The 15,520-nt window shown below is 40.3% G+C and overlaps 1 non-coding gene across 1 annotated transcript; it reads left to right on the forward strand.

Annotated features, from left to right (window-relative positions):
• Positions 1–431: 431 nt before the first annotated feature.
• On the forward strand, positions 432–538 carry LOC141650097 (small nucleolar RNA R71). The gene has a single exon (XR_012546157.1). It is a non-coding gene; the product is annotated as a small nucleolar RNA R71 (small nucleolar RNA).
• The last annotated feature ends 14,982 nt before the right edge of the window (positions 539–15,520 follow it).

Below are 15,520 nucleotides of genomic sequence, written 5' to 3' on the forward strand. Positions count from 1 at the left end.
ATGCTTGGAAAGCATTAACTTGTTCATTTGTTCCCCTACATTCATTTTGATCATGTCCCAAGGTTCCACAACTTTCACATAATCCACTTGGGATTGAGGATGATGCCACCATAGCATTAACATGTTGTTTGGGTGATTTGGAAGCTTCATCAAGCTTAGCCATGGCCTTCTCAAACTTCAAATTGAAGGTGTCGATATGAGCACTTAGTTGAGCACCCAATTGAGTGATGGAATCTACCTCATGCTTTCCTCCTCTTGTGGCCTTTCGAGGCCTACTATATTGGGAATTATGAACCGCCATCTCTTCGATTTTGGCCCATGTTTGATTGTCATCAACTTCGGTAAACATCCCATTGGATCTCATATTAAGAACATTGCGGGAGTCTTCATATAGGCCGTTCCAAAATTGTTGCACAAGGAACCACTCACTAAGTCCATGGTGTGGACAAGAACTACAAGTGTCCTTAAATCTCTCCCATGCTTCATATAATGATTCCTCATCCCTTTGATTGAACCCGGTGATTTGGGCTCTCAACATATTAGTCTTCTCCGGAGGGTAGAATTTCTTGTAGAAGGCAAGTGGTAACTTCTTCCATGAATCAATACCAAGGGTAGCCTTGTCTAGGCTCTTCAACCATTGCTTTGTGGTACCGATCAAAGAAAAAGGAAATAATACCCATCGGATTTGGTCTTGAGTAACTCCGGTTTGAGAAATTGCATCACAATAGTCACAAAAAGTCTCCATATGTGAGTGAGGGTCTTCACTAGGCATCCCTCCAAATTGGCTTCTCTCAACTAATTGTATGAATGCGGATTTGGCAATGAAATTACCGGTTAAATTTGGTCGTGTAGGAGTACCATTTGGTAGGTTCTCCTCGGTTGGTACGGAATGTGACGAAAATTTAGGCATTGTAGGTTGATTTAGTGGTGGGTTTTGAATTGGGTTATCCTCTCCTTCTCTTGCAAAAGAGTTGACAAACTCAATGTTATTTGGTTGAATGTCCACAATCTCACCAATACCTACAACTCTTGAAATACCTCTAGCAACTCTTCTATTGTTGGTTAAGGTCCTTTCAATCTCGAAATCAATAGGTAATAAATTACCTTGTGATCTCCTAGTCATGCAAAATATGAAACAACTCGAAAACAATTAGAACAACCTTGAGGAGATTGACTTCCGCAAGGTAAAGAAAGACACAACTAAAAACAATTAATGAAAATCAAATCAATTGAACTCCGTCCTCGGCTACAGCGCCATTTTTGGCGTGGTTAAAACTCATCGTCAAAAGCTACTAACCAAAACAATATTTATAACTTCACAAACTACTCTTATCAAAGACACAAGTAAAGGTCGGATCCCTAGGGACGGGTATTGATGTAGGAATTTCAATTGCAAGTAGCTATGTCTTAGGGTGTCACAAATTGGGTTGAGATGAGATGTGGTCTAAACTAATCAACAAGATGAATGTAAATTAAGTAAAGCAAATAAAGGGGTTGTAAACAATTGATTAAAAGCACTAGGGTGTCATGGGTTCATAGGGGATTCATGGAAATATATTATACGAACATGTTTTCAAATAGATGCAAGCACTTATTGTTGTGATGGGATCGAGTTAGTGTATATCTTACAATCCCTAGGAGAATTTAGGTCCCGGAGCCGAGTCGTCTGGACTGTACAATACCTACAAGTCGACTTAGTCTCCCCCTATTCAACTCTTATGCATGGTCTAATGAGGCTCCAGTTGGTTTATGTCTTACAAGCCTCATTGAAAAGATAGGAGATGGGTAAAAAATACAAAGATTCATAGGCTCACATTTCATCAAATATAACATGTGCATATGTTGAAATCACAACAAGCAAGCAAATTAATTATGAAAACATATTAGATTAAGCATAGATCAATTCCCATGTTTGTTTCCCCTAATTCCTCATTAACCCTAGCTAAAGAACTACTCACTCATGATCAAGTTTAGCATGCTAATAAGGTTGTCAATCATACTAATAAAGCAAGACATGATGAATTAAGTGATGTGATTAACAATAATTAAACAAGGGTAAAAAGGAATTATACCTATGGAGATGATCTAAATAATAAAGCAAAGAATAATTGAAGTACTTGATGATTGATGGAAGGTTGTCAATCCTCCAAATAAACCCAAATAATCTTCTAATTACTCCAATAAAACTAAGAACAATTGAGAAAATTAAGGAAAGATTAAGATATGATTAATATTGAAATGTGTATTACAACTAAATTAAGAGATGATTAAAGATTGATTAAGACTTGATTAAGAATGGATTAAAACTTTATTAAAACTTGATGATAATCTAGGTAGTATAAAGGGGTATTTATACTAGAATTAAGTACAAGAATTAGGGTTACTAAGGGTTTAAATAACTATTAAGACCCTAAGAGAAGCTTGAGGAAATGCAACTCCTGAGGGACATGCGCGGATCATGCTTACAACTCCCACCAGGATCCGCTCGTCCTTACCTGAAGCACGGCCTGTCCTATAAGGAGATCCACTCGGGCTGGCAGTCGGGACGCCCGGATTGTTTCTTTGGTATGCTCGGATCACGGTCAGGGACGCTCGAATCGTTGCTCTGATCCGCTCATCCTGAGCTCGGGTCGCTCAGATCGTGGCACAGGATTCTTCTCTTGTTGGCTCCTTAACAATCCACGGGGATTGTGTTGGGTATATAAGGATCTTTTCATCATTGCACATTTCACTCTATTTGTTTGCTTAGGCCTCTTGTATCGGTCTCCTCCTTGATGCTTGGTCATTAGATGCGATCCATTTAGCTCCATTTTGCCTCATAAATGCAAGGTTAGCGATCCTCTCCTACCAAGGACACAAAACCTCAAAGAATATGCCAAATGGGAAACTGAAGATAAGAAATGACCCTAATATATGCTAGAAAGCATGGGAACGAGGTTAATTCGGGGACTAAATGTGCTCAAATATGAGTCACATCAAATGACTAGAATGGTATCAACCGAGGCAAGAAATATATAATAATCAAAGCATATATTATAGCATAAGAACGACTTCAACATAAACAAGCCCTACATATAAAGTGTGTAATACAAACCAAGTTGAGTACAGATTTGTAGGAGAGAAGGAAATTAGCCACTCACCTAACTGCGACCTACAGAAGCATGCATGAAATCTAACATGATAGATTTCTCTAGCTACCGTACATATACACTCCAACCAAGCGAAGTCCAAAACACATGCCAAGGACTTACATATGAATGTGAGAAGAGGTAATTGGGTAACAAGGGGCAAAATAATTTGGATATGTGGAGGTAAAAGCCAAGCTAGCACCGATCATAACCAAAGATAACCATATTCCACTTTCCAACTCAACTTTAAAGATGATTCACTATGCCAAGTACGGCACACACTCACTCACATCAACAAGTACTTCTCGTTAAGTAATATGGAAATGAATAAGAATAGGAGTAATAAGAGATTTCTGCTTTTCCATCTTTTATAATACGGAGTATCATTTTTCTCCTCTCTTTTTTTTTGTATTTTTTTCTGTCCATCTTTTTCTTCCTTCCATCCAATATTCATCACAACACCAACAAAATTGACCACAACAAGACTTCCAAATATACCAACAAGACTAGCTTGACAAGGGTAGGCCATATGGAATGTAGTTGAATAAATAGGTCAAAACAAGACAAATTTGGCTAATGTGACGTTATTAGGTAAAACGTAAAGGAAGGGTCGCCTCTCCACATGTGTCACCACGACAAACCGAGTGTATACAGGCAATAAGAGACAAATTTCATGCTTATGCAATTTGATGTTACATGCCATATAAGGAGTACTACCCACATCCTAAATGAAACCAATCATGAATATCATTGGTTTATGAAGCTCTAAACCGTAGAATGTATAAGTAGTGAAAGATATGGTCTGTATACAACACAAAATATAACAGCCTAGCAAACAGAATATTCTCATAAAATAATAAAATACTATATAAGAATGTACTTGCAGCGGAAAATACGGACACAGACATACAATCTCATCTTAACTAGTCAGTCATACGGTTAGGAAATAATTATGATAGTTTAGGTGCCACTGATTAAACCAATTTCCAACCGTAAAATCTCAAAACGTCCTCTAGCTAAAGGCTTTGTCAAAATGTATGCCCATTGTTTTTCAGTACTACAAAATTCGAGTTTTATATTCGCTTTTTCAACATGGTCACGTATAAAATGGTGTCTAATTTCAATGTGTTTGGTACGCGAGTGCTGCGCGGGATTTTTGGAAATTATAATAGCACTCGTATTTTCTCATAAAATAGGAATACAACCTAGTTAACACCATAATCCCATAACTGTTGCTTAAGCCATAATAATTGAGTACATACCAGTCCTGCTGCAATATATTCGGCTTCTTTGAACCCCAAGTGATAATGCAAGGTCCAACAAATGTGGCAACACCTGACGTACTTTTCCTGTCTAAGGACATTTCTGCGTAATCGGCATCTGAATATCCGACAAGATCGAAATGGCATTCCATAGGATACCATAGATATAGTTTGGACGTCCTAATAAGATATCGGAAGATTTTTTTTACGGCCGTCATATGCGATTCTTTGGGAGATGATTGATATCTCGCACAAACGCATACACTAAACATGATATCCGGTCTACTTGCAGTTAAACATAGCAATGACCAAATCATTCCTCGGTGATTTGTTTCATCAACGGACTTACCGTCTTCATCTAAAGTCAATTTATTATCTGCGACCCTTGGAGTAGACATAGCATGGAAATTTTCCATTTCGAACTTTCAAATTAACTCCTTAATATATTTCTGTTGATGAATCTTGATGCCTTCCTTGATTTGTTGAATTTGTAGATACTCATCTCAAATTCAGAAGTCATCAACTCCAAAAAATACTTGCATAGATTACGGTTAGTTGACCCAAAAATAATATCGTCAACGTAGACTTGAACAATCAAAAGATCAGTTTCCTCGGTTTTTTGAAATAATGTCTTATCTATAGATCCTCTCTTAAATCCACTGTCAAGTAAAAATTTCGATAATTTGTCATACCAGGCCCTTGGTGCTTGCTTCAATCCATACAAGGCCTTGTCTAATTTAAAGACATGATCTTTAAATTTGTTATCCATAAATCCAGGAGGTTGTTCTACGAAGACTTCTTCTTATAGGTACCCATTTAGAAACGCTGTCTTGACATCCATTTGGAAGAGCTTCATTCCTTTATGAGATGCGAATGCTATCAGAAGTCAAATAGCTTTAAGACGGGCAACATGTGCAATAGTCTCATCATAATCTATTCCTTCTAGTTGATTATAACCTTGTACCACCAATCTTTCTTTATTTCGAACTATGACCTCGACATCATCTAGTTTATTTCTAAACACCAATCTAGTTCCAATTACAGATCGATCCTTGGGTCCAGGAACTAAGTGCCATACTTTGTTCCGTTCGAATTGTTGAAGCTCTTCTTGCATAGCTATAATCCAATCTGATTCTACGAGGGCTTCCTTAATATTCGTTGGTTTAATTGTTGATAGAAACGAATAGAAGGAGCAGAAATTGTTCAAGGATCGTCGCGTTTGAACACTCTTTTTAGTATTACCAAGTATGCTTTCCATAGGGTGTGAACTCTTATATTTCTATTTTGTTGAAGTACTTGGTGTTAATTATTTAGACCAAATTAATACTCATTTTCTGATATCAAAATTACAAGTTATTTTTTTGTGGTCTAAATCTACATGCATGCAAAGAAAAATATTAAAGAGATGGTATAAAACCATCTTAAGACAAAATGTCCTTACATTGTTAATGGAAAATATGGGCACAACTCAAGGACTCCTTCCTTGATGTTGTTCTTGAGCTTATACAATAAAGATGATCCTCCAACACCCACTACAAAAAAAACACGGGAAACTGACGGAAAAAAACCGTCAGAAAGACCTCTTTTCCGTCAGAAATGGGCATTCCTGACGGATTTTCCGTCACGAATAAAGCGTCACAACAATCGGTCACAGAAAATCAATTCCTGACGGAAAAACCATCACAAGAGGTGCTCCTGACGGTTATTCCGTCACAAATGAGCATTTAGGGTGACGTAGCAAGTCAACAAGATGTTGACCTTTCTGACGGAAACACCGTCAATAATTTGCCCATACTGACGGAAATGCCGTCACAAAAGTCAACATTTTGTTGACCAAAGTGACAGAAAAACCGTCAGGATTGTCGCATTACTGACGGAATTTCCGTCAGGAAGGTCATCATCTTGTTGACTTATCTGACGGATATTCCGTCAGGAATTCTACTTCAGTGACGATTTTTTCGTCACTTTGGTCAACATTTTTGTTGACTATCCTGACGGAATTTCCGTTAGGAAAAATCTAGGCAGTGGCTGGAAACAGCAGCTTGCTACCCAGCCACAATGCGGATTTTGCATTGTTTTTACTCACTAAACCTGCAAAAACAAAATACAACCGTCGACCGCCAAGCGGGAATCCATTATCATGTCGACCGCATGAGCGGGAATCAAGAGTAGACAACGAAAGCATCGATAGAAAACCAAACACGATTGGAAGAACGAAGTTATTACATAAAAACTAAAGGTCAAATTTTTACATGTCTCATAAAATAATGTCTCTTAAATACCAACTAAACTAGTAATCCATAATCATAAGTGTCCTAAAGTAGCCTTAACTAAACTACTAACATAAGAACATAGACGACGGTACTAACAATTACCTAGAGGCTCAATACAGTCACTACCAAAGCCATGCCCGCCATCCTCATTGTCTTCTCTACGGAAAGGGCGGGCGAAACCTGAGCACGAGGGAGGGGGTTGAGATTGGCGCATCTCAGCCAAAGCTTTTTGCATTTCTGCCATTTGCTCAGCTTGGAGACGGACTCTTTCTTGAGTGGCGCGCATTTCTTCCTCAAGACTTTGTCGTGCGGCTCGCTCATTGTTTATTTGGGTGGCAAATTGAGTAAGCTGGGTAGGAGTGTAAGAGAATGATCGACGAGTACCTTTTTAGACGGACGTTCATACCATTGTTCGGCCACTACATCACCGTTCCCGAAAAATCTTCCACGATTGTCAAAACCATCGACAGCGGTGTAGAACGAATGGTACTCGTCTGGAGCCTCTCCGGGAGGCGTTGGTCGACTCATCTCTTCTTGATAAACGGCCTAAAAAAAACAAATAAGGAAAAAATGATGTTATATTTATAAATGAGGAAAATATAATAAATATTAACATTATGAAGTAGAGAAATAAAATAAATATTAACTTACGTCGGTCTTAGCAGCTCGAGGATTAACCCACTCCCCCTTCTTGTTTTTCTTGGTCTTTGTAAACAACTTGTATGGTGTGGCCGACTCACCCTGAAAGTAGCATAAAAACGTAAATTGATTATATTCGGCAATCAATACTTGTAACCAATTTGTGAAAAATAATAAATACAATGCTTACCAATTCCTTGAAAGCATCGGAGCAACTCTTACGGCCTAGAGTATGAGTGCCTAGTGCTTTCCCGTCCTTAGCACCCGACATTCTATTTGCCGTATTTGTCTTAGAACTTTTGGCAAATTCAGGGTCTTTTTCTTCTCTTTCCTTCAGATTCACCCACCAAGAGAGCGGGACCCAATCGGGTTTGTTCTTTAAATACTTGAGTCCATTAATAAGCTTGGTAATCCACCTCGTGACCGCCCTTTGCCATTCATGCTTAGGTTCATACTCTTTATCGACGGACCTCACATGTTTCTATTTCAAAAACAAGTGTTTAATTAGTAATAGAAGAGATGACTTTAATAAAAAAAAAAAAATTATTAACGTAAAGTAAATAATAGGTAACTTTTAAATTACCTTAAACCAATTCCACATCTTCAAGCGCTGCGCTTGACTCGCCTCACTCCATTTAGTGAAGTACTCTTCATTTGAAATGTTATTTGTGAACGACCAACTGACGTATTATTTTTTGCACTTGTCACTCCACCTGAAAATTAAAACAAACATATATTGAAAATTTAAATAAAATGATTTGAATGATATATATTTCATAAAGCTAAAAATAAATTTTAGAACACTTACCATTTACCACCTGGTTTGTTTTGTGAGAGAATTATCTGCATATTATCCTATTCCGGTGTTATATTCTCAACAGCCTCGTCATCATCATTATTAATCTCATCGTTCTCCTCGTTGCGGCGACTTCCCCCACTACTGCTCCCTATAATATTTTGAATGAAACCTGCCATATACTAATCATAAACAACAGAAAAAGTCAGTCCAATAAAAATCGTTAGTACAAATTGTTAGTCCAAAAAAATTGGAGTGTCATGAACAATATAATAAATAAATAATTTAACACCGCAAATTGGTAGTCCAACAAAAATGAAAACAAAAATGAAGTGTCATGATTAAAATACTTCAATTTAATTCAATGATTAAAATTCATACATAAAAATGATTTCATTAAAATTCATACATTAATATAGTAGAATTACAACAACTCCCATCACTCATCAGTATCACTATCACTATGAATCGAAAGAGGTTCATCATCTCAAAAAAGCCTTCCGACTTCTTCCTCTTCTTTCCCATTTTCCTCTATTCTATTTTCTTCAACTGCAACTTCATTATCCTCTTCTTCTCCGACATCCCCGTCATATTCCCTTTCACCCATTGCCACAACCACTTCATATTCATCTTCAGTTTCTGACTCTTCCACCAAAATTGGTGAAGATGCGTGATCATTGACAACCACATCCTCTTGGAAGACAATTTCCTCAACAGGAGCATCAACATCTGATCTTGCCTTGATTTTAAAAATCGCGGACCATTGACTACCTTTCTTAGTGGTTGGATAAGGAGCATAACAAACTTGATCGACTTGAAAAGCTGCCACGAATGGGTTATGTCCACGAAACTTCTTTTTCTCATTTACATCTACAAGTCCGTATGCCTTATGGATATTAAGTCCTAGTTGGGAATTATCAAACCAATCACATTTAAACAATATCACCCTATAAACCCTTTTCTCGGTATAATAACCAAGCTCAATTACTTCATTTAGGATTCCATAGTAGTCCAAACCTTCTGTAAAATTCACACAAACCCCATTACTTGAGGTAGCTTTCGAAAGATCAACTCCCTCCTTATAAGCTCGAAATTTATAGCCATTGATAGAATATCGTCTCCATGTCTTCACCTTGCTACTAGGACCTAATGCTAGAGCTATTATTAAAGGGTCCTTTAATCTATAAGACTATCAATAAAACAATATGTTAATTAAGGTGTTATATATATATATATATTAATAATCTCCATAACTAATGATATGGACAAACAAAATAAATGGATTGGTATATGATAGTATGAGTCAAACGTATTACTTACTTCATTTCGGAACCATTTCGGATAACGTTTGTCATGTTTGCTCCAAACATCATCAGAGGACATGACATCAGGAAATGTGAGTTTGATATGTGTCTCAAATTCCCTATATATAGCAGGAAAATGTTTTAATTAAGTATTACCTATAATTTTGATCTAATTTGATAATTAAAAATGTATTGAGTAATGACGAAATAATAACTTACTTTTCATAAGGCTCTAACAATTTCCCACAATTCCTTAGCACATAAAAATGAAAATCTTCATACTCTTTCTGACTCAAGTACCTCTGAATACATTTCCCACTTGTAGTTCCCATGTCAGCATTGAATAACTCGGGTAATTTCATTGAATCTATGTCGTCATCGGAATTCACACCAACATCTAAATCTTTCGATTTTGTGTCAATGTGACTTTCGAAATATAAGGAACAGAAATTTGCAATTTCCTCTAACAAAAAAGAATTGCATATGGAACTGTGGACAGCGGGCCGCCCACGGGGGCGCTTGGTGAAGGGCTCGAAAACAAGCGTTTGCATTTCGTATGGAGTCGCCACCAATTTTTATGGGAAATTGGAACCGTTCGAATACCTCGTGTCATGTCAAGACACAAAGTAGTGACATGAACACTAAGCAATCGTTACCCTTAGCATTCTATGTCTAGAATGACTCTCGTGGATGCCAATGAACACGGGTGCTCACGGAGATCTGGAGTAAGGGGTGAGGGTACGTATTAGGAAGCTCTTTTGATCGAACACCTAATCCCGCCCGCCTCGATAGCGGCCTCTACTAATGATTAGGGAAGTTATTCGTACTTGATATATTGTCGGCTATATGCATGCAATGCAACATCCATAGATTAATCCTAACATGTGAGAATTTAATACTAAGTAGGTTGACACGTAATTTAGCATACAATTGATGTCGAAGTTGGATTTAATGTTCATTTACATGTGAAGCATACAAACAATAAAGGAAATACAATAAATATGAACTACAATAATGAAAATTACATTAATTACAATGGATTAGGCGATTTATGTCGAAAATACCTTTAAAACGGATAATTTGAGAAAATGGAATAAAAGAATAAGAATAAAGAAATACGAACAAGTCAGAAGGTGATAATACGATTATTAGTTGATTAATACGCTTACTAATTAAACTAGGTCAAGGCAGAAAAGGAGTTCAGGGACAGAACCCATCCTGGAACAGGCGCAGCAGAAACTGCGCCCTTTGGAAGAGGCGCAGCAGTTGCTGCGTCTGTTCCAAGGGTGAACTCTGGCTGTGAAGCCGGAACTGCAAACCGTTAATGTTAATTGGTAAATTAATGGATTGAATTACGATTTTAGACTCGGATGAAAGTTATTAGCAGGTTATTTACATATGATTGAGGTCATAAAACAGTAAAACGTGGTTAAGACGGAAATAAGACGGATTAATTATGTGAAGGGTCGATGTTAATGAATGATTTATTTAACTAACTGAACGAATTATTAACTAAACATGATGAATTGACGACGAATTAATGACTAAACAGATGAAAATATATCAACAATGAATCCCAGAAACTCAATATGAACGAATTGAATTTCCAAAACCCGAATTGAATTTAATGACGAAAAACCCGTAAATATTGATTATTAGGGATTTAAGTCGGTTTTATGATGAATTAAAACATGTTAATGATGATGGATAATATGTACATGTGAATTATCAAGCTATCATGATGAAGAATTAACAGACGAACAAACAAAGGAAATAAATTTGATACGAATTACAGAGGACGGAGGAAGAAGAAAAGAAGCAGAAGCTGCGGCGGCCCTCACGAAGAGGCGCAGCAGGCGCGCGCTCCTTCAAGAGGCGCAGCAGATTCTTTGCGTCTTTTCTCGACGTCTGTCTCATCGGAATTTCGCAAAACAGGTTTTAAAGACGGTTTTAGAAATCGATTTTAATGGTGTTTTTGACATAAACCTTACAATTGTTATACAATAATAAAATACAATAAATAAAAGGAATTATACACCCTCAGACTTACATGTTGACGGAACGAGAAGAACTAAGAAGATCGATTAGTGAATGCTCGACGCGAATGCAAGGAAAGAGTGCCCTCGTAAGAGGAAAACGATTGATTAATTAAAGTTGATTAAGTGTAGATGGTCAAATTGGTCGGTCATGCAACGGAGAGGCTGGTACCCGGAAAGATCCGAGCTTACGTGGTCGGAAGTCCAAGCACGTAGGCGCCAATTAGTAAGAACGAAGTCTAGAATGCAAAGGGAGAAGAGAAGGGCGGACACTCGCGTGAGAAATATGAGGAACGAAAGCTCCTATTTATACTAATCACGTGAAGGAATAGGGTTTCGGAGACTCTTTGGAAGTGAATCTCGGAAAGATATAAAAAAGATACGTAAATCATGCAAAGAAGGGCCTGGGAAGAGCGCGCAGCGCCCATCTGCGTCTCTTGGAAGAGGCGCAAAGACTGCCGTTGCGTCTATTCCCGGAGGTTTCCCCGCTTAAGAAAGATTTCCGTGTTTAAGTTATGGTAGGACGGAAATAATTCGATTTATCTTTAAATATTTTAGATGAATATTACGGGATATTATTTGCCAAAAGATAAAATTTGAGAAATATGGAATAGAAATATCCAGGAACATTCGAACATTCGACTCGGGATTTAACGGCTATCGAAAGTGGAGACGGTTTTTGACCCGGACTCCGAATGTACTCTAATTATTGCCAAAACGACCGTATCGGCACGTAGATGACAACTAAGAGGTTGACATTAATATTTGAGCAATCACTTGACGATAATCTTACATTTAATCGTCACTAATCGTTCCGCGAATCAAACATGCGGCCCAATCATCACCGGGTGGTTTGCGAGGGTGCGAAACGAGGTGTCTGAGCCCCCACTTTGACCGAGGCTTGGACAAGGCGAAAGTCAAAGTATAGCCATCAGGTCAATCGAAGATTACAACCCGACGACTATGGCGACGCGAGGTGGCTCAAGGGGTCTGAGCCAAGGACTTGTCGTCGGGAACATTTTAGAGTCCGTCGACTATCGGGAGGGTCGTTTAAAGTCCATTAGACTACGTAAGGAAGCTCGCCAGCCATAAGAAGAGATCATACCCGAGATTTAATCGAACTTCGCGGGGAACAAGAGATATTGAAAACAGCAGGACGTCGGTAGAAATCGCCGGGGATCCGCTGCGTCGGTCTCAAGCGAACTCGGTTGGGGAACATACCGACGACTAGGAACATCTTGATCGTCGTAGGGGAAACCTTGAGTGAGCAAGATCGCAAAATACTATCATGGCTGGGGGACAGACGACCGGGAACATCTTGATCGTCGTAGAAAGAAAGTCTTGAGTGGCGAGATCGCAAAATGCTATTGTCTTTGGATAAAAATTCGAACAATATTGCAAATATCGCTGCGCGGGATAAAATGAATTTGGACGATATCGCAAAATATTGTCTATTTGGATAAAACGTGGGCGGAACGAAAGAAAATCGTCGAAACGGACCAAAATGATAAAACGTCATCGAGGAAGAGGCGCACCAAAGATGGGCCCACGAATAACGAACTCATAACGGATTTTTGAAAATCCACAAGGAGGGAACAAAAGGAAGAGGCGCAGCAAGAGCTGCGTCTCTTGGAAGAGGCGCAGCACCTGCTGCGTCTGTTCCCCAATTTGGCAATTCCGCGTAAAAACGCGAAAGTCAGAAGGTTTATGTTCATTTTATTCGAAACATAAATCACTCCATTCTCTCTCAAATCTTCACCATTTTCGTCGAGGTTGGATTCAAAAGCTTGCTTAAAATATGACTAATCGAGGTATGTGCTTTAATCTTGCATTAATCTTCCACATTTGTTGAATTTTGAGCCGCGAACATTAAGGTTTTCGACCCTTTTGATCGAAAATTTGGGGCTTTTCCCCCAAATGGATTTGTCGTGCCAAATTGATACTAGAAATGGATAATAGGTGATGCTCGGAACATAACCATGTATTTACTTCGAATTTTCATCAAGTTTTGAGCCCTTGAACAGAAATTGAGACGGTTTCACAGCTAGATCGTAAATTGCTTCGAAAATGGCCTTAGGATTGCCCATTTGTGATGAAATTTGATATTTGGGACCCTTGGATGATGGGTAAACTTTCTACCATCTTGGAAGTTTGGTTTGTGACAACTTTTTCAGGACACTCTTCTAGGGCATAACCGCCATTATAGCGAAATGCTGCCGAATTTTCGACTCGAACCCGGAACTAGGCTTTGACTCGGACTTGACCCAATTTGTCACATGAGTGATCGGGTTGGTGAGAACATGGCCAAGGATGGCCAGAAATGGGGAATTCCCGGGCCTTGAAGGCTCGAAAATTTCTTAACAAAGGCTTGTCGTCATATGATGCGGCCTGGATTTACTTTAACGCGGTGACGATGCTTCTACTTCGGGAGGGATCCCATGGATGTAGACGCCGCTGTTGTTGAGGAGGCTTTGGAGCAGGCCTTCACCGCTGCGGTGATGGCTGCTGCAGACGAGGTTCCCGAGGAGGAGACTGCTGATGAGGAGGAGATTCCGAGACGGGCCCACCTCGGACGAGGGGGTCGTCAGCTGAGAGGAGCTCCCGCGTGGCCGAGACACGGGAGAGTAGGCACCTTGTGTGGGCTGCAGAGGGTCACTTGTCCTACAGGACGGTGAAGAGCTTGGTAAATAGGAATTCCCTAACTCATTACCTACCCTTTTCTATCTTTGTTCAAATTTCTTGCAAATTTCATTCAAAACTAAAGATAGCTTTGTTTCAAATCATAATAGGAGGCCGGGAACATCAGGTCGTTCTCGGGTTACACGACAGCGATGGAGCACTATGAGCGGCTGTCGGCGGAGGAGAGGGCCATGATCGAGCGTGGAGCGTTTGGTCCTCTGGTTCAGGTCTGGAGGGATATCGTGAAGAGGAAGTTGCGGGCCAACCTTAGCCTGGTCCGCGCTTTCTTGGATCGATTTTGGGATACGACTTCCACGTTTCACCTGCCTTTTGGTGAGGTGGGAGTCACCTTGGAGGACTACGGCATGATTTCTGGTCTGCCGTGCGGGACTGAGGAGATGGTGTGGCCGGAGACTGGCATGAGGGCGGATTCGGCCGAGGCAAGGAGGTTGATCGGCTGGAACCTGTCGCCGAAGGCTGTTGCGGTGCCGGGTTTGGTACCCAGTTCCTACGTTCGAGACTACTTCGCGGGGAAGACCCCGGAGCTGGTGACGATCGATGGGAGGGAGACGGCTCCTCCTCCCTGTACAGCCGAGCAGAGGGCTCGTCTGTGGCTTTGGTGGTTCTTGTCTTCGATCTACCTCGGAGACAAGGGTGAGAGGCTGTCGACGAAGCTTCTTCCCTTTCTTTCTGACCTGAGTTCCCTAGGGCGTTGGGACTGGGTCACTGCTGGTTTTGCGGTCCTCATCCGCTTTATGAGGGCCATGGTTCGTCCGGAGTTGATGGAGAAGGGGACTTCTCCTGGTGCCGTCGGACCTGGGCTACTGTTGGAGGTATGAACCTTCCTTTAGGCCAAAGTCAATTTCTTTCTTTATCGACGACCGACAGATCGTCATTGATTATTATGTTTTGCAGGCGTGGGTGTACTCTTACTTTCCGGGCCTCGCGCCCAAGAGGACGGAGCCGTTGGAGAGGGCCTACCCCGTGGTGAGGGATTGGGTCATGTGCCGGACGAAGAGCAAGCGTTCTTCTCACAATGTCTACCGGCGGGATGTGAACGCTCTTCAGCTGAGCAGCGTGAGTATCCTACTTGTATGCACTTATTCTTCTCATACTTTGTTTTTAATTGATCATAGGAATGACCTTTGCCTTCATATTGTCGTAGTGGGTGCCCGCACCTGGGCGGAGTACGCTGGAGCGCCTCCCTTCGTCGCCGAGGTCCTTCGACCTAGGAGCTCGAGTCGGCTTCTTGTTGTGGATGTCGATGGGTCTGTGTGGTATCCGGGCGAGCGGTTAGCTCGTCGGTGCTTTCGGGGCGCGTTGACGGTTCCGTCGATCCTCCTAGGACGATGTTTAGGAGCCTTCGAGGCCGAGAGGGAGGCGGACTTGGCGGTGCTAGTGGC

This window comes from Silene latifolia, chromosome 3, assembly GCF_048544455.1.
Source record: "Silene latifolia isolate original U9 population chromosome 3, ASM4854445v1, whole genome shotgun sequence".
Lineage (NCBI taxonomy): Eukaryota > Viridiplantae > Streptophyta > Magnoliopsida > Caryophyllales > Caryophyllaceae > Silene > Silene latifolia.